Raw genomic sequence first — 22,849 nt, forward strand, 5'->3', positions numbered from 1 at the left:
TATTCCCCTTTCTTCCATTCTCCTAATACAGTTATTTCATAGACACGTAGTTATTTTAGTAGCATCAGTATCAGTAGTTACATTATTATGATTATGTAAATGTTACTCCCATTTATCTGAGCCATAATAACATTCACTTCTCTACACAACTTGTTGTTTTCCTGGGAATGTATAATTTCCATGTTTATAAATTTGTTGAGCTTTCTCTGTGCTTTTTTGTCAGGGGTCAGCAAACTGTGGCTCGTGTGCCAAGTGCAGCCTGCTGCCTATTTTTATAAACCAATTGCATGGAAACAGCCGCGTCCATTTGTATTCATACTGTTTATACTTGCTTGCGGCGCACAACAGCGGAGTTGACACAGCTGTCAGCCTGGCATCATGCTTTTCGTCTGCCTGGGGATTCCCTCCACTCTCCTGTGTGGGCGTCTTTGTTAGGAAAGGGCCTCATGTCGTACTTTTTCTAAAGATACTCCTGGTACTTTTTCATTTTAGTGGAACACATTCTTGTGCTTACTGAAAAGGGGTATGTGAGAAGTCATTTTCTCGAGACTTTGCATGTCTGAAGATGCTTTTTATCTTACCTTCATATTTCACTAATAGTTTGGCTGGGTGAAAAATTCTAGATTGGAGATAATTTTCTTCTGATTTTGAAGCCATTACTTCTCTACCTTCTAGCTTCCAGAGTTGTTGTAAGATGTCTAAAGCTATTCTCATTCCATAGTCTTCACATGTAACTTTAGGAAAAGCTCTTCAGAGTTCATTTTCTCAGTGTCGTGACATTTCCTAGTGATGTGCCTTGTGGGGCTCTATCATCATCAGTTAGGCCAGGCACTTGTTGAGCCCTTTGAATCCGGAAGTTCATGTTCTTCAGTGTGAGGTGTTCTTGAATTATGGAATTGTTTTCCTCCAGCAACATACTTGAAGGCAGAGCTTCTTAACCAGATGAATGGATAAAATTACTTTAAATAATTTTTTTAAAGATTTTATTTACTTAGTTTTAGCAGAGGGGAAGGGATGGACAAAGAGAAGAGAAACATGCATGGTTGTTTCAATGCATGTTTGCCTCTCGTGTGTCCTCTACTGGGAACCTGGCCTGCAACCTAAGCATGTGCCCTGACTGGGAATTGAACTGGTGACCCTTTGGTTTGTAGGCCAGCACTCAATCCACTGAGCCACAGCAGCCAGGGCTACTTGGAGGAATTTTTAAGATATACATGCCCAGGTCTCAGCCCTAGAGTTTTTGCATGATGTGTAGAACTCATAGGGTAATTCTGAGAAGCACCCCTGGTTGAGAGCTATTATTTTAGGTCACCTTTTAAAGAATGGTCTGTGGAGTATGACATCATGGAGCAAAACTGTCTAGAAGACAATCTTTGAAATTAAACCTGGGTCCAATGACTCCTCCCCAGCCACCGCTTTAGTTGCTGGGTGAACTTGGGCAAGTTTTAAATGAGATTGATGTGGATAATAATAAACTGGTTTGGGTTTTTGTGAGGTTACATATAAAAATGCCACCCTGGCTGGTCTGGCTCAGTGGATTGAGCGTGAGCCTGCGAACCACACGATTGCGGTTTGATCCCCAGTGAGGGCACGTGCCTCGGTTGCAGGCCAGTTCCCAGCAGGGGACTCATGAGAGGCAACCATACCTTGATATTTCTCTCCTTCCCTTCCTCTCTAAAGATAAGTAAATAAAATCTTTTTTAAAATGCCTACTAAAGTGCCTGGCAAGATAGTAAGTCTAGATTTTCTCTCCCCAGTCCCCACCTGTGAAATGAAGAAAATAGATCAAGGTTGGAACTCTTTCTTGGACCATGGCTTATGCTGTGTCAGAAGGGCAGTGGACACCAGGTAAGCAGTTCATACTTTACATTTTCACAGTGTGTGGAAGTTCGATTTATACTATATTGACTCATATGTGTTTAGATCTTAGGTCACTCTCTCATTGCTCTTAAATAGTTCTGATGGGCATTTTGCTTACACAGCCAGATGGCAAAATACACTAAGGTAGGGATGCCATCCATGAACTCAAGTATTAGTAATGCCAAGTACAGGATTCTGTGTGTAAAACATTTCTTTCTTAGCAATAACAGCCTGCAATGAGACATTTACCCACTCCTCTGATTGATTAGGGAGCCAAAACATGAATAAAACAGAGCTTCAGAGTTTAGGAGAACGCCATTACCATCTCAAATATCCAGCATGATATTAGCAGTTGTCTGGATAACATGATGATACTGATTTATTGGTGCTTTGCTTTAAATACCACTTAGAAAGGCTGTAGCAGTAAGTTATTTATCTGCACTTACTGTTGACTCTGCTTGGCTATACATTCCTCTGCTGTTGCTGAGTGGCATTATTGGCATACATAAAATTGCAGTATGTAAAACATGCATGGTTTCCATTTTATTCATAAGATTCTTTAGGGTAAGAACCTTGCCTTAATAACTTTCATATTTCCAGTGCTTAGAATTATGCCTAGCATATAATAAGCATCCCACATAAATTTTGTTGATGAATCTTCATATCTATACATAATGCTGAGTAATGATATGGACCAGCCAGTAATTCTTTGGAATGCTGAGAGTTTATTGGTTTTCAAAGTAGAGCATTAGGGTTTTTGTCAAGCTTTACAGACTTTGTGGTCTTCCAGGTATTTTACTGTAGAAATCTGTGATAATCTTACATCACTCAAGTTATGAATTTGGGGTTTATGTTCTTTGACTTTTCAGCCTTCTGTCTTTTCAATTCAATGTAACAAACATTCACCAAACATCTTCTATTTTCAAGATTCTTTGAAATTCTACTGCTATGGTATGTTTACTTAGAAATGGGACAGTTACATTGAGGCTGTTATTTCATAATTCAAGCAACTTACAGATGCTTGTATTGATAAGTATTCTTTAATCAAAAATATTTTTTACTGTGGAATATCTCAGAATTGAATTGTATCATTCAAAATTATTTAGTTGCAAGTGATTTATTTTCTTGTGGTAAAATTCACATAATATAAAAGTCACCATTTTAAAGTGTACAGTTCAGTGCCATTTAGGACATTCACAACGTCATGAAACTATCATGACTATCCAGCGCCACACATTTTCATCTGCCCCAAAAGCAAGCAGGACGTACTAAGTGGTTGCTCCCATTCTCCCTTCCCTGCTGCCTCCAGCAGCCATGAACCTGACTTTTGTTTCTATAAGTTTGCCTATTCTGAATATTTCCTATGAGTGAAGTCATACTATATGTGGCCTTTTGTGTCTGCCTTCTTTTACTTAGCATAATGTTTTCTAGATTCATTAGTATTGTTCCTTAATAAGGGTGATGCATATTCCATTATGTATATATATTATATTTTGTTTATACATTCATCTATTGATGGACATTTGTGTTTTTCCTATACTTTCTTGAAAACAGTGCTGCTATGAACATTGGTGTGTAAGTATCTGTTTGAGTCCTTGATTTTTATTCTTTTGGGTATGTACATGGCAGTGAAATCGCTGGGTTCTGTGGTAATTCTATGTCTGACTTACTGAGGAGCTGCCAAAAATCATTACCATTTTACATTCTCACTAGCAATGTCTGAGAGCTCCAATTTCTTCATATCCTTGTCAACACTTATTTTCTGTTTTTTAAAAAAAATTATAGCTACCCTACAAATGATTTTAAACTTTAGTATAAATTCTCATTTCTCCACGGAGCATGCTTGTAACTTTACATCGTGTATCTTCTGGCACAGTCCTGAGTTTTGGTCCAATGCTGCATTGAGAACATTTGCTCTTTGGTCAGAGAGAATGTGGTGCGTCATGCAACTTTCTGGGTAATGCTAACAGTGCTCTCCGACTGCCCACACTGTGTCGTGTGGGTGTCTGGACGTGTCAGGGGTGTTACTGTTAATTGCAATGGATGGTTTTTATCTTTGTAGGGAAGATTTAAGGGTTTATGGCTAGAGAAGATATTTTTACTACATCCAAATAACTCTAAGCCGTACAAATACAGGATGAGTAGTCATTCTTACTGTTTTGATGTCAGAAAGAGTACATTTGCAATAACTCCACTCTTCTGCTAAAAAAAAAGAAAGTGTCTTTCTCTGTTAGAAAATTATTTTAGACTGCAGTATTTTGACAAGTTTGAGTTTTGCTGTCTGTTTTTTGACAGCATTTTCTCCTTTGAGAGACAGATTTACATAATAAAGATATATAAAGAATTGTATAAAGCAGCAATATTTAAATGCATTGTTATGTACAGGCTTGACTTCATGACCTGAACTTTTGAATAGGTGTACACAAGAGATGTTTTAGTTCACTTACGGATAGATTAGAACTACAATATTAATTCCATGTTTTCAACTGTTACAGGTTGCTTCCAGAATCCAGAGGAGGTTTTTGAGTTAAGTACAAAGATTCAGAGATAAATATAGAGAGACAGTGGTCCATTCTTTCTGTTATCATTGTATCAATCTCTCTCAGGATGTGAACTGGGTTCTTAGGTCATGCATGTAAACACACACAGCCCTGGCTGGTGTGGCTCAGTGGATTGAGTGCCAGCCTGTGAACCCAGAAGTCTCCCTGGTGTGATTCCCAGTCGAGGCACATGCCTGGGTTGTGGGCCAGGTCCCCCACTGGGGGCCTGTGGAGGCAACTGATTGATGTTTCTCTTTTACATCCATGTTTCCCTCCCTTATCCTCTTTCTAAAAATAAATAAATAAAATCTTTAAACACACACATATAACTTATTGATTGATTAGGGATATGGATCAAGTATTAGGCTGCTATTAACTTTCGCAAGCACTTCTTTAAAGAAGTCCATTAGGTAGAAATACAAATGTATGGGGATAATTTAATACTACCTGATACTGTATTATTTGGAAGGAGATATTGGAAGGAAAACATTCATTACTAGTATAAAGCATCTCAAAGAATATCAGACAGTCTTCAAAGTGCTAATAACCTACCTAACTGGGACAGAAACTGTTAGTTAAATAAGAGAATAAAAGGCAAAGAAAGCCAGTATCCGTAGGTTTGAGCACATAAACAGAGACTTTTAAGAAGCACTATTGTATGATACAATGGCATGCACAGTAGGCTTTAAAAAGTATTTTAGAATTAATTTGAATAAGTAGGAAAGAGAAAATGCTATAAACTAAACTGAACTAAAATATTTAACTGAAAGGACCAGATAATCCAAAGGGGAATCTTTATTGTTGCTACCCCCTAAGGAGCTCAATTTTTAGCTCAACATTGTCTGTTCAGTGCCTTCTGCATGCGAGGCAGAGAGATAAAACAAGGAAATGAAATGAAAAGTCATAAAAATGTGGATGGAGGTCAGGAGCAAGCAGGAAAAGAGAAAACAGTATCACGTTAACTCTTGTCAGTGGTAGTGCGGTGGAGGAAATTATCAAAGGAAATGGCTCACTGAGCTCAGTTTCTAAGGTAAGCACTGGACTTACCAGGAAGGCAGCGCAGGAGGAAATTCTGGGGGGGGGGGGGTAAGTGTGGGAATCGCACATTCAAGTAGCGTCCAGATGATTCCCTTGCCCCCTGCAGTTTCAAGATCCCCGCTGCCTGGGGTGGGCTTGGAGGAGTGAGCAAGACCAAATCCAGGGAGACCATCTCAGAGGTGATGTGATTTTCCAGGTGAGAAAGTTTGAGGCAGGGACTCCAGGGATAGAAAAACGAAAGGGAGATGATGGCCGTGACAGAGACATTTTGGAGGTGCAGTCAAATGCAGTTACTGACCAGACTGAGCAGGGGTCTCAAGCCAGGTTTCTGGCTTAATGGGGTCATGTATTAGTTATTATTAGTGTTTTAATAAATTATGTTTTTCTTTAAATATGTGATTTAAAATTTTTGTGCATCTTTAAATTTGATTTATTGTTACCTTTTGGGGCTAATTTATTATTTTGTTTTTGTTGAGTTTTATGGTAGAAATTAATGGGAAAAATATGTCAATGTATTGAGCTCTGTTACAGGCAACTTGTCAGGAAAAGATTTATTTATTTAGTTGTGTCTTCCAAAGTACTTCTTTGCCTCTTTGACGTAAGTGAACAAACAGCTTTATTTCTGGTGTTTCTGAGAGAACTTCACAATGGAAGTTCTAATCCATCACACCACAGAAGCATTTAGAAGCATGAGCAATGTGCTGGAGAGCAAGTGAGGTTTAGTAGACAGATCTTTGAATTTAGGCAAAACCCAGAAAAACTGTCAAGTATGTACACTTGACAGTGACTTGTCTTTGTCACTGACCCTCTTCCTTTCTGGTCCTGTCCCGTAGAAGAGACTCCTTACACACTACTGATGCCTGTCGTTGTTACTGACTCTCGGTAGTTAGCTAATGTGCTGACAGGTAAGGACCAAAGCAGCAATTCTTTTAGGACTGTGGTGGGCAGGGTAGTCTTCCCCACCCCTCTGCTTCCCTGCATTTCCCAGCCTCGTGCATGGACAGGGATGGACTGTGGATGGAAGGGATGTACTCCACTTGTGGGCCTACATGATCTGCATGCTGTGAATTTAAAACATCCTGCACCGTCTTCCGTGCTCTCCTTGTCTCATCCCTGGTCCCCTGAGAGGACTCTAAACACCTGCATCAGACTTTGCATGAGCAAGACATACTTTTGCTACATCAGGACACTGAGACTCTAGCTTGTCCTTTGGCATAGCATTGTCTACTTTGACCAGTGCCTTAAGTATTATTAAATTCCATAGGTGACTATTAAGGGCAATTAAGTCACAAACTAATGAAGCTAAATGAGGAATGACAGGCATCAGGGTGAGGCTTTTGGAATAAAAGGGGACTCTTGGTACAGCCTTAAGTCACATCATGAAGACTAACCTCTTTGAGCCCTCAGGATATTGTATTGATATCAGAACTTGTCTCTTACTAGTTTGGTCCTGCTCCCCTCCCATTCTTAGTTTTTTGGACTTGCAAACCAGGGGATGATTAATACCCATGTAATGAAATTACTGTGGGCATTAAAAGGGATGCTGTATGTAAAGTGTCCAGACTGGCACCCAGAGAGCATCAGAGATTCAACCCCATAATTAACTTTGTACTTTTCTGATGTGATGCACAGATTAGTGTCACTGACTTCAGTAACATCTAGTAGTCTTAAAATTCTTGTTTAAAAATTGTACTTTCCATCTTCAGTGTCACAGGGCCCTAACTGCCCTGCCCAAGTAGCTGTATGAATAAGTACCCGATGAATGGTAGCTGTTGTTACTTCCTGTTGATCTTCGAAAGGGTTCAAGGGTGGTGTTGTCATCGTGACGACTGCTTATTCTTCAGGCTCAGAATGGCTGAATCACCATGGCCTAGGCCGTTTGCCGGGCAATGATGTACAGCTGATCGGATTGATGCCAGTCAAACTGATTTGTTCTAAAGGCCAGAAAAACTGGACTGAGCATAATAACTACGCGTTCCAATTATGTTTATCCTCCAGTTGTTTCTTTCTGTAAACAATAGCTGGACGAGCGTCGAATGGGAGTGTGGTGGTAGTTTTCTAAAGACCTACATCCAGACCTCCACAGTCCCCAGCTTTGCTACTGTGTGACAGTGAAAATTGACTTAACTTTCCCAGTTTCGTGTCCTTGACTTTGAAATGAGAGCTTTGACCAGAGGCTCTTTAAGGGCCCTTTCTCTAATCTATTATAACTCAAAACAATTCAAGTTCTTCATGGCTCGGTCTCTGTGTGAGAATGAATTCAAAGAAATTGTGTGGGACCCAAGAAGTAAATAGAGTTCCTAAAATATTCCTTTAGTTTCTCAATAAACTGCCAAATTGGGGTTTGCTTTCTTTTCAGGAGGGTATACTTTAAACAAAGAAAAAACACCTTGATTAAGATACATCTCACATACCAGACACTGCACCCCTTAAAGCCTGCCATTCAGTAGATTTTAGTATGGGCTATTCATTCCTGTGTGTGTGTGTGTGTGTGTGTGTGTGTGTGTGTGTGTGTGTGTGTGTGTGTATTTATTTTTAGAGCAAGGGGAAGGGGGGAGACAGAGAGGGACAAACATCAGTCGGTTGCTTTTTGCACACCCCCAACTGGGGACCTGACCCACAACCCAGGCATGTGCCCTGACCAGGAATTGAACCAGTGACCTTTTGGTTTGCAGGATGCCGCCCAATCCACTGAGCCACAGCAGTCAGGCCTGGGATATGCATTCTTAATACATTAAAATCATCTTAAAATCTCCACACTTCACTGTCATCCTCATCCGCTTCCACATGGACATCAGGTGCCTCCCCAAAGCTCTGCACCTCCAACTGACACCCCTCAATCCTGAAAACCTCCTTGGCATCCATTTGACATGGTTCTCCTTCCTTCTCTTGCCACCTGTCTCAGCTCTTTAATATATAATCAACTAGGACTTGTCCAGTTTCCTTTCTATCTGCTCATTATTCCGATTCTGAGCCAAAAAGGAGAGTCTCAGAGCAACCTGGACAGGTGAAAAAAAAATCATTTTGGCACAAAAGGGGCATGGGTTCTGGAGGGAGGACTGTGCAGTCTCCCACTTAACTGTCACTCCTGTTTCCCTGAGGGCACACCGAGACTCCCCTTCCCACTTGCTCCTCTCTGCCATCACCCATACCTGGAAGTGCACTGCTGTTTCTGAGGGGGGCTGGGGTGTCAGGGGACAAACCGTTGAATCACTTTCCCACAGACTGACGCAGGTCCCACTTGTCCCATTTGTGTTGTAAAATGGTACAGCTGTATTCCCACTGTTTGTCCCTCCTACCGGAGCGGAGTGGACCTCTCCGAAGCATCTCCCCTGCAGGCGCCCCATGAGGCCACACCGGGCCTCTCACTCCCCAGGAAGTCATCTCCATGCGGTGTGAAAATTTCACTGTGACCCAGTTTGTTCTGTGTGTTGTTTGACTGACTTTCATACTGATAGAAATCATTAAAGAGTAAATATTTATTAAGCACCTGCTGTGTTTCAACTGTGCCCTAAGTATTCTGCATAATGCCTGCATAATGGCATCTCCTTAGATGGAAGATTATCTGAGTGACCCCAGTGAATCATAAGGGTCCTTCTTCCAAGTGCAAGGAGGAGGCAGAAGAGGAGAGTCAGAAGGAAATGTGAAGAGTGGTCAGAGAGAGGCAGTGCTCCTGGCTTTGCAGATGGAGGAAGAGGCCACCAGCCGAGAACGGTGGGCGGCCTCTGGAAGCTGGAAAAGGCAAAGGAATGGGTTCTCTAGAACCTCCAGAAAGGAAGCAACCCTGCTCACACCTTGAATTTAGCCCTGTGAGACCTATATTGGAGCTCTAACCTACCCGAGTGTAAGATAATAAATGTGTGCCATGTTTCTGGTGATCTGTTACAGCAGCAATGAAAAACCAATACAAAAAGTTCAGTACTACAAGGGAACGGATGCCAGAAGCATCATATGGTAGAGCTCATCTTCCGAGCGAGGGGCACGAACGGGGAGCCATGCAGAAGGGAGGAGGCGTGCCATGTGTCCCTCCCCTTGAGTGCAGTCAGAGTTTGCTCGCAGGCGAGTTCACGGTGGATGACTCAATGGCCACTAAGTATAGGCCTGTGGCCAGAAATGGTCCCCACAAGCTGACAGTTTGTGTTTTAATTTACTTGAAATTTCTGTCAGGCTTTAAAAACATTAAGTGTGTAGAAAAATTATCTGGGAGAATGAAGAGTTGAAAAAAGGTCATCTGGGGAATTGGTTAAAAATGCAGATTCTTGGATCTCATGTGCCAGGAGTTCTGATTGAAGGGTCTGAAATAGGGCCCAGGAATTTGCATGTAAAACCAGGTTCTTCTGACACATGCTGCTTTTGGGACTTTCCTACTGGAAACTCCTGTTTCCTGGTGGCTGGATTTGGGGTCTGCATGGTCCCTACTCTGTCAGGCAGGTGGTATAGGCAAGATTAGAAAACAAGGGAATCACTAGAAATTATCTACTGTTGTATCATGTGCAAAAATCTTAGCTAGCTTCTGCTCGGGGGGACTGTGTCACAATAGTAATTAGAGTCAACTGAAGCCTGCTTTTAATAGCTAGATGTGGCCTGTGTCACCAGAGAGAGAGTATTTGGGCCCCAGCACCCCAGAGGATTGTTTGATCTTATGGTCGGTTTGCCTGCAGTAGCATTTCCTCATTTGGCTAATGGGCATATCATTTCCAGATGACCTTGGAGAGCTGGGCTGTTCAGCACTTACTGATTGGAAGAAGTGCATTCAGACATTTGAAACATCCTAAGGATTACAGATGTGCCGGAGGGTGTCTTGGATCTTCTCCAGCGAGGGCTGTGGAGGTCACCTAGGAAGAATGCTTGCATTTGCCACATGCCTTTTTGAAGGAGGGCCTGTGCTTTCCCAGCTTCATGCAGCTCTCTCTGAAATGTCAGAAGATAAGAAATGCCTCTCAGCACAAAGGCTTCCAGACACATATGTGACAAGAAATTTGGCATCGGCTTTACAAGTGTCAGATGTCTAGGATAAAGCAATATGGGTATAGTATTTCTAGTGCTATTTTGGTGCCTTGCGCATGAGCCTGCAGCATTAGAAAAACTGCTTTTCAGCTTTGGTGATAGCCTTCCTGGCATTCGGTATGCATGTCTGAAAGTGGAGTTGCGTCACACACTAGTGATGGGCCACAGCAAGGCCCCTGCAGTCATGGTGTTGGGCTTCAATGGAGGGGCCCTTGAGGGACCAGGTATCCTGTGATGGCTTGGGCGGTGCCACCAGAGAGCCTCTGATCAGATGGTGACTTCTAAACATTAATCAGCTCTTGCAACACCTGTGCCAAGTTGGTAAACATGCTTATCCTCACTTTTTCAGGCTGGCGGCTAACGCATGGAGAGTTCAACAAACAAGGTCACGCACTCAGTCAGTTCACGTATTACATTGTTCATTGGTGTCAAGTGAATGCTTTCAGAATGAATTTTTACTTTATATAATCCAGGGAGTATGTCTCTTGGGGAGGGAGCCTTTTGGTGGTTTGACTGGCTAGAACTTGAAGTTCCCAGTCTGGCTGTCTATTGGTTAGGAGCAGATGCCTGGGGCACTTGACTTAACAACTGCCATAGGCAGTGCAGAAAAACTGTGTAAGAAAAAACAAAATATGGTGATGTAGTGAGGTTGTTATGGCAATAATATCTACATAGAAACATTGTCTATGAATCTGAGTGATGATACGCTCCTCTCGCCCGAGGTATTTGATGCTGACTGGCTTGTCTTTTAATTTTACTTCTACCTATTAATTTATTTTAAAAAGTCCAATGGTAAGCTGTGGCCACCATAGTTTAAGAAGATCAAAAGGAACTTAAAAGTGGAGAGTGCCCTGAAAGATTCAAAAATGGAAAAAGAAGACCTGTGAGGAAAGGTGAAGGCATAGCTGTCAAGTTGTAGAAAGAGAGGCAGTGGGAAAGTGTGTGATCTGTGAATGCATCACAAAGTATTATTTTGTAGAAGGCAGTTTGATTATTGAGGACAACACTTGAAAATGTGGGGTTTTGCTAGAGCATGGAAGGTTTAAAGAGTCATAAGGAAGAATTTTCTGGCATTAAGTGTATGAAAAGGCAGGCCAGACTACCCAGAAAGGGATGTCCTTTTCTTTACTTTCTTTTTTTTTTTTAAGATTATTTATTTTTAGAGAGAGGGGAAGGGAGGGAGAAAGAGAGGGAGAGAAACATCATTGTGTGGTTGCCTCACACATCCCTCACTGGGGACCTGGCCTGCAACCCAGGCGTGTGCCCTGACTGGGAATCAATCCGGTGACCCTTCAGTTTGTAGGCTTGAGCTCAATCTACTGAGCTACACCAGCCAGGGCAAGAATGCCCTTTCCAAAGGTCTCTTATAAGTAGTCTAAGTTGTGAAGGCAAGGCTAATGGGCAGGGATAATGGCCTCACATGATGCACCCCCACCACCAGTACCCTACATGGGCTGCCGGTAGTGATGGTAGAAGGATTTTTTTTCTTTCAAATCTTTAGGTTGAAATAATTTTAGACTTAGGATTACAAAATTAGTTGAAATAATTTTAGACTTAGAGTTGCAAAACTCTTACAGTCACCCCTTGGCATCCACAAAGGATTGGTTCTAGGACCGCCAGCAGACACTAAAACCCACAGATGCTCATGTCCCCTGTGTGCGAATGGCCTAGTATCCGCACAGAACCTGTCCACACCCTCCTGTGCACTTTAAACCATTTCTATTTACTTATAGTACCTAACAATAAGGTAAATGTCGTGTAAGTAGTTGTTATATTATAATGTGTTGGGCAAAATGACAAGAAAAAAGTACGTACGTGTTCAGTACAGACACGATTGTCATAGGCCTAACTACATAGTATACATCAGCAACAATGTAAGTTTTCTCCCCCAGATATTTTCCACTCATGTTTGGCTGAATGCTCAGATGTGGAACCTGTGGAGACAGGGTGACTGCACACAGAGTTCCCATGTATCTTTCACCCAGCTTCTCCTGATGGTCACATTTCCCACAACCATGGGACGACAATCAGCACTAAGAAATTACCATCACTACACAACAGGGTGCAGACATTTGAGGGAAGGTGGTCTAGGGAGGGGTGATGAGATGTCCACCAGTCCTTCAATAGACACTTTTATTTGTTTGATATATTGGAATTCCACATGAGACTTGGTTTAAACAAATGATCCTATTGCAAGAAATTTTAAAACCCTAGATCTAGGAAGCGGGTAGTTAGGCTGACCTCTACTCAAGATTTTATACTTCACTTGTCAAATAGAAGGTAAATGTGTTTGGTAGGAGCCATTTATTAATAAAACTCTTTTATTAATAAAACTTATATACCTTTTTATTGTTTCTTGATCTCTTCAGGCTTGTCCTGCCCCTGGTAAGGTCTTTATTCTTGTTTTATCCCCAGGACCGAAACAATTGCTGGCCCCTCCGTAGTCCATGCTTAATTAATATTTGTTCATTGAATCAGATTGGCATGCTCACCCTCTTCTCATTTTTCACACTCTTCACATTTATTCACATATCTGCTCAGACCTTCCATGACCACACTAATTAAAATAGCATTCCTTCTCCTTTTCTTTATACCCTGTACTGTTTTTTTCTTTCAACTCAGAGTACTTTTCATTACCTGACAGATGACTTGTTCACGTTTGGTAAAGGTGGCCAGCCTGTCGCCCACTGACAGTCAGCTGTGCGAGGACTGAGGCTGCCTTGTTTGTGTCGAGTTCCTGTGCCCGACTGGTCTCTGGCACCTGGGCCTTTACAGGGCCCTGTTTAAAGGGTGAACGAATGAATGCGGACGTGGTCATCATACTTTCAAGGTACAAACAGTCAACATCAGCAAACTTCACGGCAGCATCTTTGAATTTACAGTTTGCATATATGAAAACCAACAGTTTGACTGTTTTTTAAAAATAGATTATTATATTTATAAATGTCCTTGTGTCCTTCAGTGATGCTGGGAAACGATTTCTTATTTTAATTTCACATAATGATTCTGTAGCTGCTAATCCCAGAGGCATAATTCTGAAAGAAAAAGGAGAACTTCTCTGAAACTCAGCACTGAGAAGGATGATGACTGTTCACAGCAGTCATATTGTCATTGTCAATGAGTGTCATGCAAAGGAGAAAGACTCACACAGCCCTATCGGCATCATGGCGATCCCGCCACCACTAGGTTAACAGGTGAATTAAACACATTACACGTGTGGGCATCCCATCGTGTGACAACGGGGCCATTTCTTAGGGCCCACTATCCACAGAGAAGAATTCAAATGTTCTTATTGTCTGTCTGTATGAATGTGAACAAAGCACCCAATGTGCATCTGCTGTTTAAAAAATCTTGTTGTGTGTGTGCACAAAGACAACAGCAAAACGAATCCCCATCGTGACTCAGCGGGCAAAGTTCTGTAGAGGGCAGTGTGGAGCCGCGCAGTCTGGAACTGCATGCTTTTGTCACCACATTTGCAGTTTAAGGGACAGAGTCCGCCGGTTCCATGCTGAGTGGGGTGAGAGGAAGAATGCCCGGCCTGGCATCATGCCCCAACCTGCGGGACCTGTGAATATGTTAGATTACATGGTGAAGGGGAATTTAGCTTCACCTGAAATTAGTATTGCTAACTAGCTGACCTTGCAAAGAGAAGATTACCCTGGATTGTCCGAGGGCTCAAGGTAACCACAGTGTTCATAAAAGTGAAAGAGGCAGGCAGAAGAAGGTGTCAGAGAGCATTGGTATGAGAAAGACCAGCCACTGCTGGCTTCAGAGCTGGAAGAGGCCATGAGCCAAAGATGCAGGCAGCTCAGGAAGCTGGAAAAGGAAGGAAAGTGGCTTCTACGGAAGCCTCCAGAAAGAAATGCAGCCTCAGTGTGTCTAGTGACACCCATTTCTGACTTCCCATGTCCAGAACTGTTAAGATAATAAATTACAACATGTTTTAAGCCACCAACTTCTGTAATTTGTTACAGTAGCTGTAGGAAACTAAGATGCCACATCTCATTCATACCCCGGTGAGGCTCTCTACAGTCGGATCCCACCCAACCTACCCAGCTTTCTCTCTCTTTTTATTTATCCAGCTTCTGCTGTCCTGCTCCAGTGAGATTGGTCTCCTCCCTCCACATTCCCTATACTCATTTCCACTCCCTAGCTCTTTGCCCTTCTGTGGGTTTCTATGATCAAGAAAGAATTTCTCCCTCTTGCTGGAATGAACCTGTGTGGACACGGTTTCTTCTTCCCTTGAACTACTATCGACCTTGACTGCCCTGACTGTTCTGATGCTCAGATGTTAAAAGATTTCAACCAAAATGAATTGAATTTCTGCCATGTGCCGGCACTGATGGCATGGAAGTGAGGAAGATTAAAAGGTTTACTTTTATGGACACACATGGACTAGTTGAAGAGATATACACAGAAGCCGTTACTAAACAATATGCCACCTACTCTACCTGGAGTCCGTTGAGTTTTTGACAGTATAGAGGGAAAGGAGTGACTGACTGCTTCATAGGACACGTCCAGGAAGGGCAGGTGCAGTGTAGGTCAAACCTGTGGGCTGACTCGCCAGCGAGGAGGCAGCAGGAACACCCACGGCCTCTGCTTCACTTATGGCGTAGGAATAGCCCACAAATCTCGGAAAAGCTTAAAGATTTTTTGCTTTGCCTTTGGAAATAATAGTGGGCAAGGTACAACTAAATTACAGAATCAAGATGGTAAGGGAGGCAGATGCGGAGTCCCAGCTGGCACCGAACAGCCGGGCCAACCCCGAGGCCCCCACGTCACGGTGTGTGCAGGCAGATCCAGAGCAAGTGACGTGCTGTCAACATTTACGTGTTGACTGCAGTTAAGTGCGCTGCTTGTTTAACAGTTCTCCAATAGACTGGAAAATACTTAATTAAAGTAATGGAACACCCAAAACACTTCTTATTCATGATACTACAAACGTATGTTTCTCATGCCTTTATGTTTTTCATGCCTTTAAACTAATAGTTTTATGTCGATGATTCTGAAATCTGTCTACCTGTCTGTCTCTAGTCATTAGTCCTCACCTTTGCTCTAGTTCCTGATTGAAAACATCTTACAGGACATTTCTGATGAGAATTGCTGTCATCATGACAGTGTTTACATGTCCCAAACCAAATTACTGTTATCCAAGAACCCCAGGAATCTCTCCCCAAATCTTGGTTTCTGTTATTAATATCAACATTATTGGTCCCCAAGGTATTCCATACTGAGAATATATTAGAGCAGAAAAAAGTCTGGAGTAGTTGTCAGGACTTGGGGGTCTAGTTTAGATTCTGCCATTCACATAATTTTGGTTAATTCACATAAACTTCAGGATCTGTTTATTCATGTTCAAAATGGAGAGCCTGGACTGGAAACTAGATGAGTCATTTATTTCACAAATATGTTTTTTTTTAATCTTCACCTGAGGATATGTTTATTGAAAAGAGAGAGACAGAGAGAAAATATCAGTAGATTTCTGCCTTGTCTGGGAACTGAACTTACAAAGTTTTGGTGTATGGGATGACACTCCAACCTATGGAGCCACCCAGCCAGGGCACAAACATGCTTTCAGCATCTGTGATGTGTCACTGAGCCATTAACAGAGTCTGGTTTGGGGCTATGATGTCCACCGAGCTCTCAGTGTCTCCTGCATCAGTCTATCACTAAGCCCCATTGATTCTGTCTTCCCAGTGTCTCTGAATGGGCCATCCCTTCAGTCTCCTGCTGCCATCACTCATGTCAGGAAGGGCTCTCACTTCCTCCTGCTGGGGTGTCTGCTGGAACCTCCTCCCTGGCTCTCTGTGTCCCCCGCACTAAGCCAGGCTGCACAGTTCGCTCTTGCCAGGCATGCGCCTCCTCATGAACCTCGTGCTTTCTGTTGCCTCTTATCCCTGACAGCCCCATTTTGTAGACTGTTGTCAAGGGTTTTCTGTGGTCTGTCCTTCCGTCACATCTCATTTTATTCCTGTTTTCCAACGTGAAACTCATTTTTCATCACGTCAGTCTTCTCATGCTTCCCCAAACACGGCTCTCATGTCCGTCTCCACGCGGGCTGCGCCCCTGGGCTCGTATGCTTCTCTGACCTCACCGTGACCACCCCATCCCACGGGGCTCAGTGGGAGCCACATAGCTTCCTTGGAGCCCCACCCCACCCCCTCGTTTATCTTCCACGGCCCCCACTGTGGTTTTTTTTTCATGTTTAGAATATTTAGCTGCGGAACATTACAGCATCCTCATTTGCTAAATGTGCAGGTCTCGCAGCTTCAGTACGTTTGGGAGCGCTTTAAGCACAGGTGCTGCATCCGACGTGTCTTTTCATCCCAGCCCAGGCCCAGGCACGCGAGAGTCGAGATTAAGACCGTGAATTCCTAAGTTTGGCTGCATGAGTTCTTAACATGGGTTCATCTTTCCCAGCTGTGTGACAGTAGGATATTCACTTACCCTCTCTGAGCTTCCATCTTCATATTTGTAAAATTGGTGCATCAGCATCATTTGCCTTCGTTACTTACTAGTTAGTATGAGTAGAGGTTTTAGAACAGATCTTGATACATAGTGAATGCTCAAGAAGTATGAGCTACTATTATTTCATTGTATTGTTGTTAGAATTAAATGACATAATTAATGTAAAACCCTCAGCATACTACCTGGCCTATAGTAAGTATTTAGTAGATATGAGCTTTATTATTATTATGATGATGATGATGATGATGATGTTTAACAGGTGAAAAGATTTGGTGGAGAATAGTCATAGTCATAATTATTGTTACATATTTAAAACATATGAAGTAGCATTATAATGACCTCTGTTTTTTAAAGACAAAGAAAGTGAGGTTTAAAGCAGTTAACTAACTTGATGAGGTCAGACGCCTAGGAAGCCACGAGTGGATTAAACACCCAGGAAGCCTGACTGCAGAATCTGTGCCCTTCAAACCGTTATTCTTGAGCTCCTGCCCCTCCCCCCCCCAAGGCAGCATGAGGGGAGTTTGGACCTAGTGGTGAAGATGAACATGGAATGGGGGTTCACACGGCCTTAGTTCCCATCCTGGCTTTACTACTTACCCGGGCATGATATTCAATCCTCCAGAGGTTGTGTTTCCTTATCTGTAAGGTGGGGACCATAATACCTCCTTAGTAGGATTGCGGTGGGAAGTAAGAGGTAATGTAAGTAAAGCTCCCGGTGCAAGGCCTGGCCTTTGTAGGTATTCAATACATTTTCTGTTTCTTCTGCTTTCTCTCCCTGTTGAGAATTTGAGCTAAAGGTTCTACTTTGTGTGTCTGATTAGTCTGTGATGTGAATTGAAATGCAATGTTGAGACCAGAGAAGCAACCCGTAAGAGTCAATATTGCGTCGACCTTATAAATAACCAAACATGACTGGTATTCATGACATGTGAACACCTGGCACAGCTTACTCATGGCCACTGTCAAAGCAGTATTTCTAAGTAGATGGAGTTCCTTCCACAAGTTGTGGCAGGTTCCGTTGGGGAAAGTCTTTTGCCAAGAGGGTGGGGGTGAGTGAGGAATTTGAGATTGCAAATATAGTGTGAGTTGAGCATCTGGTTGAGCCTGCGACGAGTGGAGAATGCCTGGACTTTGAGCAAGCGTTCTGTCAGCCTTTTGAAGGTCATATCCCTCTTTGATGGGCATGCCTCTAGAATTTTCCTAGGATTGTTTTATTTTAGTCTTTGGACTGAGTTGGTGATGACACAATCTGTGGTCGAAAATAGCACGAATAATTGGGTTAGAGGCAACATTAATGTCCCAAGATGTTAATAAGGCCGCTGCCAAGAATTCATAGATGGGAGGCCCCTTCCCAGACTTGATTCCTCAGTAGGCACAGGTTATATGATATGTTTCAGCAGCGAGTAAGAGAAAAACATCAGCCTCTTGCATATGTTGTAACCTTCAAGTAAGCAGTACACAGGCTACACTTTCCTTTTCTTCCTTTTAAATTTTTAATCAAGACGTGTCACCTTACACAGAGTGGACGGTCTCTGCAGCTTCACTGCCCCCTCTGAGGGCAGCTGCTGACCAGTGCAGCAGCCAGGCAGTCAGCCCTCCAGTGGGAAGGAAATTCAGGTTAGATATACTCAAATACCTGCTTCTTCACAAAGTCTGTGAGGATTCTCTCTATTTGTCCATCCATCCATCCATCCAGGCAAGCTCATCCATTTGTTGAACTACTGTCTTTCAAAAACTGAGAATTCTGCTCAGGCTACAAAGATGAACAAAACAAGGTCTGTCCATTAGGGTATTCACCGACTGATGGGGAGACAGACGTGAAAACAAATGGTTTAGAAAACAATAATAAGGGACACGCAATGCCAGGGGAACTCCAAGGAACATGTTGTCTTTATTTGGTGTTTACTGAATTCTCAGTTGGCAGATGCCGATGTATCCTTGTCATAGTAACAGTTTTTGAGAGGAAAAAGAGGGGCTACATCTACTTCGAATGTACTTGTTTATTGTGTGACGTGTTCTGGCTTCAGTAATGAGACGGGCCGAAACCCTCGTGCCTCGTGTTTAAGACAGTACAGACACCGGAAGGCAGGATTCCAAAGCAGTTTCTCTCAGCGATGTTCCAGTGCAGTTTCCTGTGGAAAGGCACAGATTTAGGGATGGTCTTGCCCCCTGAAGTAGCAACCATGGCATTTCCAGATTGGCAAGGACTCAGCAGGCAGCACAGAGGAAGGTGGTCATTGAACACAGAGTGGAAAGTAGGTGGAGCCTTGAGGGTTGGGCCTGAATTCTCCACGTTCATCCCTAGGGAGAGTCCCAGAGGCTGAAAGGAGCCCCTCATACCTTGTCCAAGGCTCTTCTCTGTCCTCCAAACAAGGAGACCCCCAATCCCAGTCCAGGAAGTCAGTGTCTCAGAAAAGAGTATTCGATTTAGAGTCTTTCCCTGCAGAGAGACTTGGAAAAGCTATGGGTTCCAAGTCTTTTAGATGAACCCATCCCCAGGCTCCTGTTGGGAGGTCATCAGAGCCTGAGGGTCATAGACAGTAACTTTGAAAATACACATCCTTGTTGCCTTCAAAGTAAATAAAACCTCGAAGGTGATAATCCAGCAGGTGCACTGAGGGCTGTGTCCTTCTGACCTGTGGACAGAAGCTGAAACAGGCGGGCATCAGGCAGCCTTCTGGACTGTAGATTAAGCCTGCTGATTGCATGGTTGATTTGAATGTAATTAGGACCCAGTGAAAAGGTCTCCGGCCTTGTGAGGCATGAGAGGCACCGTGACTTGGTGCAGAAAACAGGGGCTTTGGACCACCACTGGCTGTTCTTTTATGTAGACAAACTAACATTGGGTAAATAACTTCCATGAGCCTATAAAAACCATGAGAACAGGCTATCGTGAATAATAAATTATGAGATATGAGCCAGAGTAATGCCTAGCAAAAAAAAAAGGATTTACTTTCAGGGTGTCCCTGCTTGACATGGCAGCCAGTCAGTAAATAATTCTGCAATGATTCATCCTCAGGGACGACAATAGTGACCTTTACTGAGTCTTCATTATGTACCAGGTTACACTGCCTCCTTCACATGTGTTATCCCATTTACTCCTTGCAGTAAGCCTTTGGGATAATAGTATTATCCCTATTTTATGGACAGATAAGGCAACTGAGGCTCCAACAGGTTCAGTAATTTACCTGAGTTCCCAGAGTTAGTAGGCATTAGAGTGACGATTCCCTCCTAGGTCGGGGTCTGACTCAGGGGCACATGTGTCTAGCAGCAGTGTTACAACACGTGTGGAGTTGGTACGCGAGGACACCCAGAACCGTGGCATTCTGTCCTGCACACTGTAGGACTGCTGCAGGCTGCAGTCAAGTGAGCACTGAAGGGAACAAGGTACCATTATGGCATCTGATAGGTCTATAGGTTCGTGACCGTGAGACCCAGAATTCTAGGAAATGAATTAGGATTTCTGCAGACTGGCAAGGGGCCATATTGTGTGACTTTAAGTGTAGTGTGAAGGGTGGACAGAGTGAAGGTCATGGAAGGACTGTCCACAGTCACACAAGTGGTGGCTCCCATGGAACTAGAAAGTCTGGGGAAGGGTGCTGTGGTTCATTCAGGTCCTTCACTATTCAATCCCGGTGAGTGGAAGGAGACATACTGCTGTCAGTGACGTCTCACCTGAACCCGAAGGGTGACGAGTTTAGGTTACGTCATTGTTAACAGTGTGAAGGCTCTCATCTCAGTGTCCAGACGGGTGAGCACGGTGGGCCCAGGAACTCAAGGAGGCGGGTTCACTCTTTGCAGTCTGAAGTTGTCACACTGGCCTCAAAGTAGTTGCTTTGATTGAGAAAATTTTCTTATGGTATTGTAAGTCCTGGACTTTAGGTCGAGACGTAGACCCAGTGTGTTTCCTTTTCCTGAGCTACAGGTTATCACAGCTGTGTTTAATGATGTCACAGATACCCGACCAGACAGATACAAGACGTCCCCGCAGGCTCTCTGCCCCGCTGATTACCGGACAGTGGGATATGCAGCAACGGGGGCCCCACTCCTGTCCTCAGCACAGTTCAATTTTGATTCAAGGGAAAACCAAAACACCGCTAGTTGTTTTAAGTGTGAAGATCACATCTAGCAAAGTGGAGTTGATTGAAACATTTTATGAGGAAACTCATGAAGTTTTACTGGCAAAATTATTTCAACGTTTACAGGTCTGAACACTTGACATTTGGGTGTGAGCCTAACTGAGTGGTTGTGAACAGAGAATGATGGTTAATAACTATTTCTCCAAAGAGGTTGAAATGTTTAGGAGAGTTGAAACAGGGTCTTTGTAAATTTTAACACATTTACTAACAGACTAGATGAAAGGACAAATCATTTGTGATACAAGTAATCATTAAAACCTGCCATGATAATGAAGAGCAAATGGTATTGGGTTCCCTCTGTGTTACCTAAGAGAAGTCAAATGATGTCTTTGAACTCAAAAAATTTTTTCAAAAAATTATTGAAAGCTTATTATTTTCCATGCATTTGTTAAGAGATTTACATATATCAACTCATCCTTGCTATATATAATTCTATGAGGTAAATGCTATTATACTCTGCATTTAATCCTGAGGACATGCAGGCTCAGAGAGGTACATAAACTTGCTCAAGTTTGCACAGCCACCATTGACAAGCCTAGAGTTCAGACCTTTGAGTCTCTAACTGCAAAGCTAGTACCTTTCTCCACTCCTCCCATCTGTTTCATGGGGGTGGTGGTTGGGAGTAATGCAGGATTTTTGCAGCACACCTGAGATGGGGTTCCAAAATTATCGTTACTAGCGGGGACGTTATATGACTTACTTGGAGGTGCCTAAAGCTGTTTCTCTGGTCAGCAGTTGCTCCCTCGCACACATCCACAGGTATAGGCGTTAAATCCAATGCCTTGAGCACAGCCAGATGTGGTGGGTGGAGGGGACTCAGCTCCCGAAGTGGAATCCAGTGAGGGCCGATGGCGGTGCAGTGAGAGGCTCTTAGCCAGCCACCTCCCTCTTGGTGCTGTGGTCTTTCTGGCCCGGATGGATTAAACCTTCGGCCAGAAGTACTTCTCAGCCCCTGGTATTTCTTAATTCAGTGAAGTATTTCACAAGCTTCAGAGTTAGCGGTATAATCAACATGTCTCAAAATCTCTTCCCTCCTTCAGAGGCTACAGACTGGTTTGTTTATCCCTGGATTCTGTGGCTTAAGTACTGCAGCAAATCGTTCCTTGAATTTTTTTTTCATCCTGTGCTTCTCTCTCTCGGCCTTCTAATTATTCCATCACACCCTCTAGTATACTCCCTTGTCCTCCTGCTTGTGGGGGCCCTCTTCCCGGGTAACCCCTGAGAAACGGTGCTGAGTGGTCTTGTCAGCGCCATCTCGCCGCCCAGTGCCCTGCACTGAGCTTCTCAAGCGCAGGAGATGTGCTGCAAATGCCAAGTACACCGGGCTGGTGTTGGACGAGGCTTCCGATCTGCGCACTTGAAACCAGCCGTCCCTGGGCCCCCGTGGTTCACGCTGGCATTTGGGGCCGGATACAAACCAGACCTTCGTGTACTTCCATAAGTGTCAGCATTCACGAAAGTTGAATATGAGTGAGCAACTCGTATTTTTATAATTCCATTTAAATAATGTAATCTATTACCATAAATTTACATGTTACTCTACTGCAGATCAAGTTGTACCAGGCTGAGTTCCAAGCACAAAGTGTATCCCTTCTGAATATTATCCTTTTCGTGGAGAGTCTTAGGAGGGACACAGACTATATTTTACATTTTAAGAAGTGATTTATTTTCAGAACGTTCAGGTTTTCAACCACTGTGACTATTTGTCCAGTCTTCCCCAGATCCCACAGAGCAGGCAGTGTCCAGCTGGATGGGGGAGTGCAGCTCATGTGTTTATTCACTGCGTGCTGTTGAATC

General features: G+C 43.3%; 2 long non-coding RNA genes across 2 annotated transcripts in view; one reads left to right on the forward strand and one right to left on the reverse strand.

Annotated features, from left to right (window-relative positions):
* Nucleotides 1–22,849, forward strand: part of LOC119037651 (uncharacterized) — a 204,493-nt gene that overhangs the window by 36,118 nt on the left and 145,526 nt on the right. Inside the window, exon 4 of the long non-coding RNA XR_005080257.2 lies at nt 1,758–1,848. This is a non-coding gene — a long non-coding RNA (uncharacterized LOC119037651). The remainder of the gene's footprint in view (nt 1–1,757; nt 1,849–22,849) is intronic.
* LOC128626394 (uncharacterized) lies at nt 18,786–22,301 on the reverse strand. The gene is made up of 2 exons (XR_008390336.1): nt 21,753–22,301; nt 18,786–19,045 (listed from the first exon to the last, which is right to left on the reverse strand). It is a non-coding gene; the product is annotated as an uncharacterized LOC128626394 (long non-coding RNA).

The sequence above is a fragment of the Artibeus jamaicensis genome, unplaced genomic scaffold, assembly GCF_021234435.1.
Source record: "Artibeus jamaicensis isolate MK-2021 breed Jamaican fruit bat unplaced genomic scaffold, CSHL_Jam_final scaffold_537, whole genome shotgun sequence".
In the NCBI taxonomy this organism is placed as follows: Eukaryota; Metazoa; Chordata; class Mammalia; order Chiroptera; family Phyllostomidae; genus Artibeus; species Artibeus jamaicensis.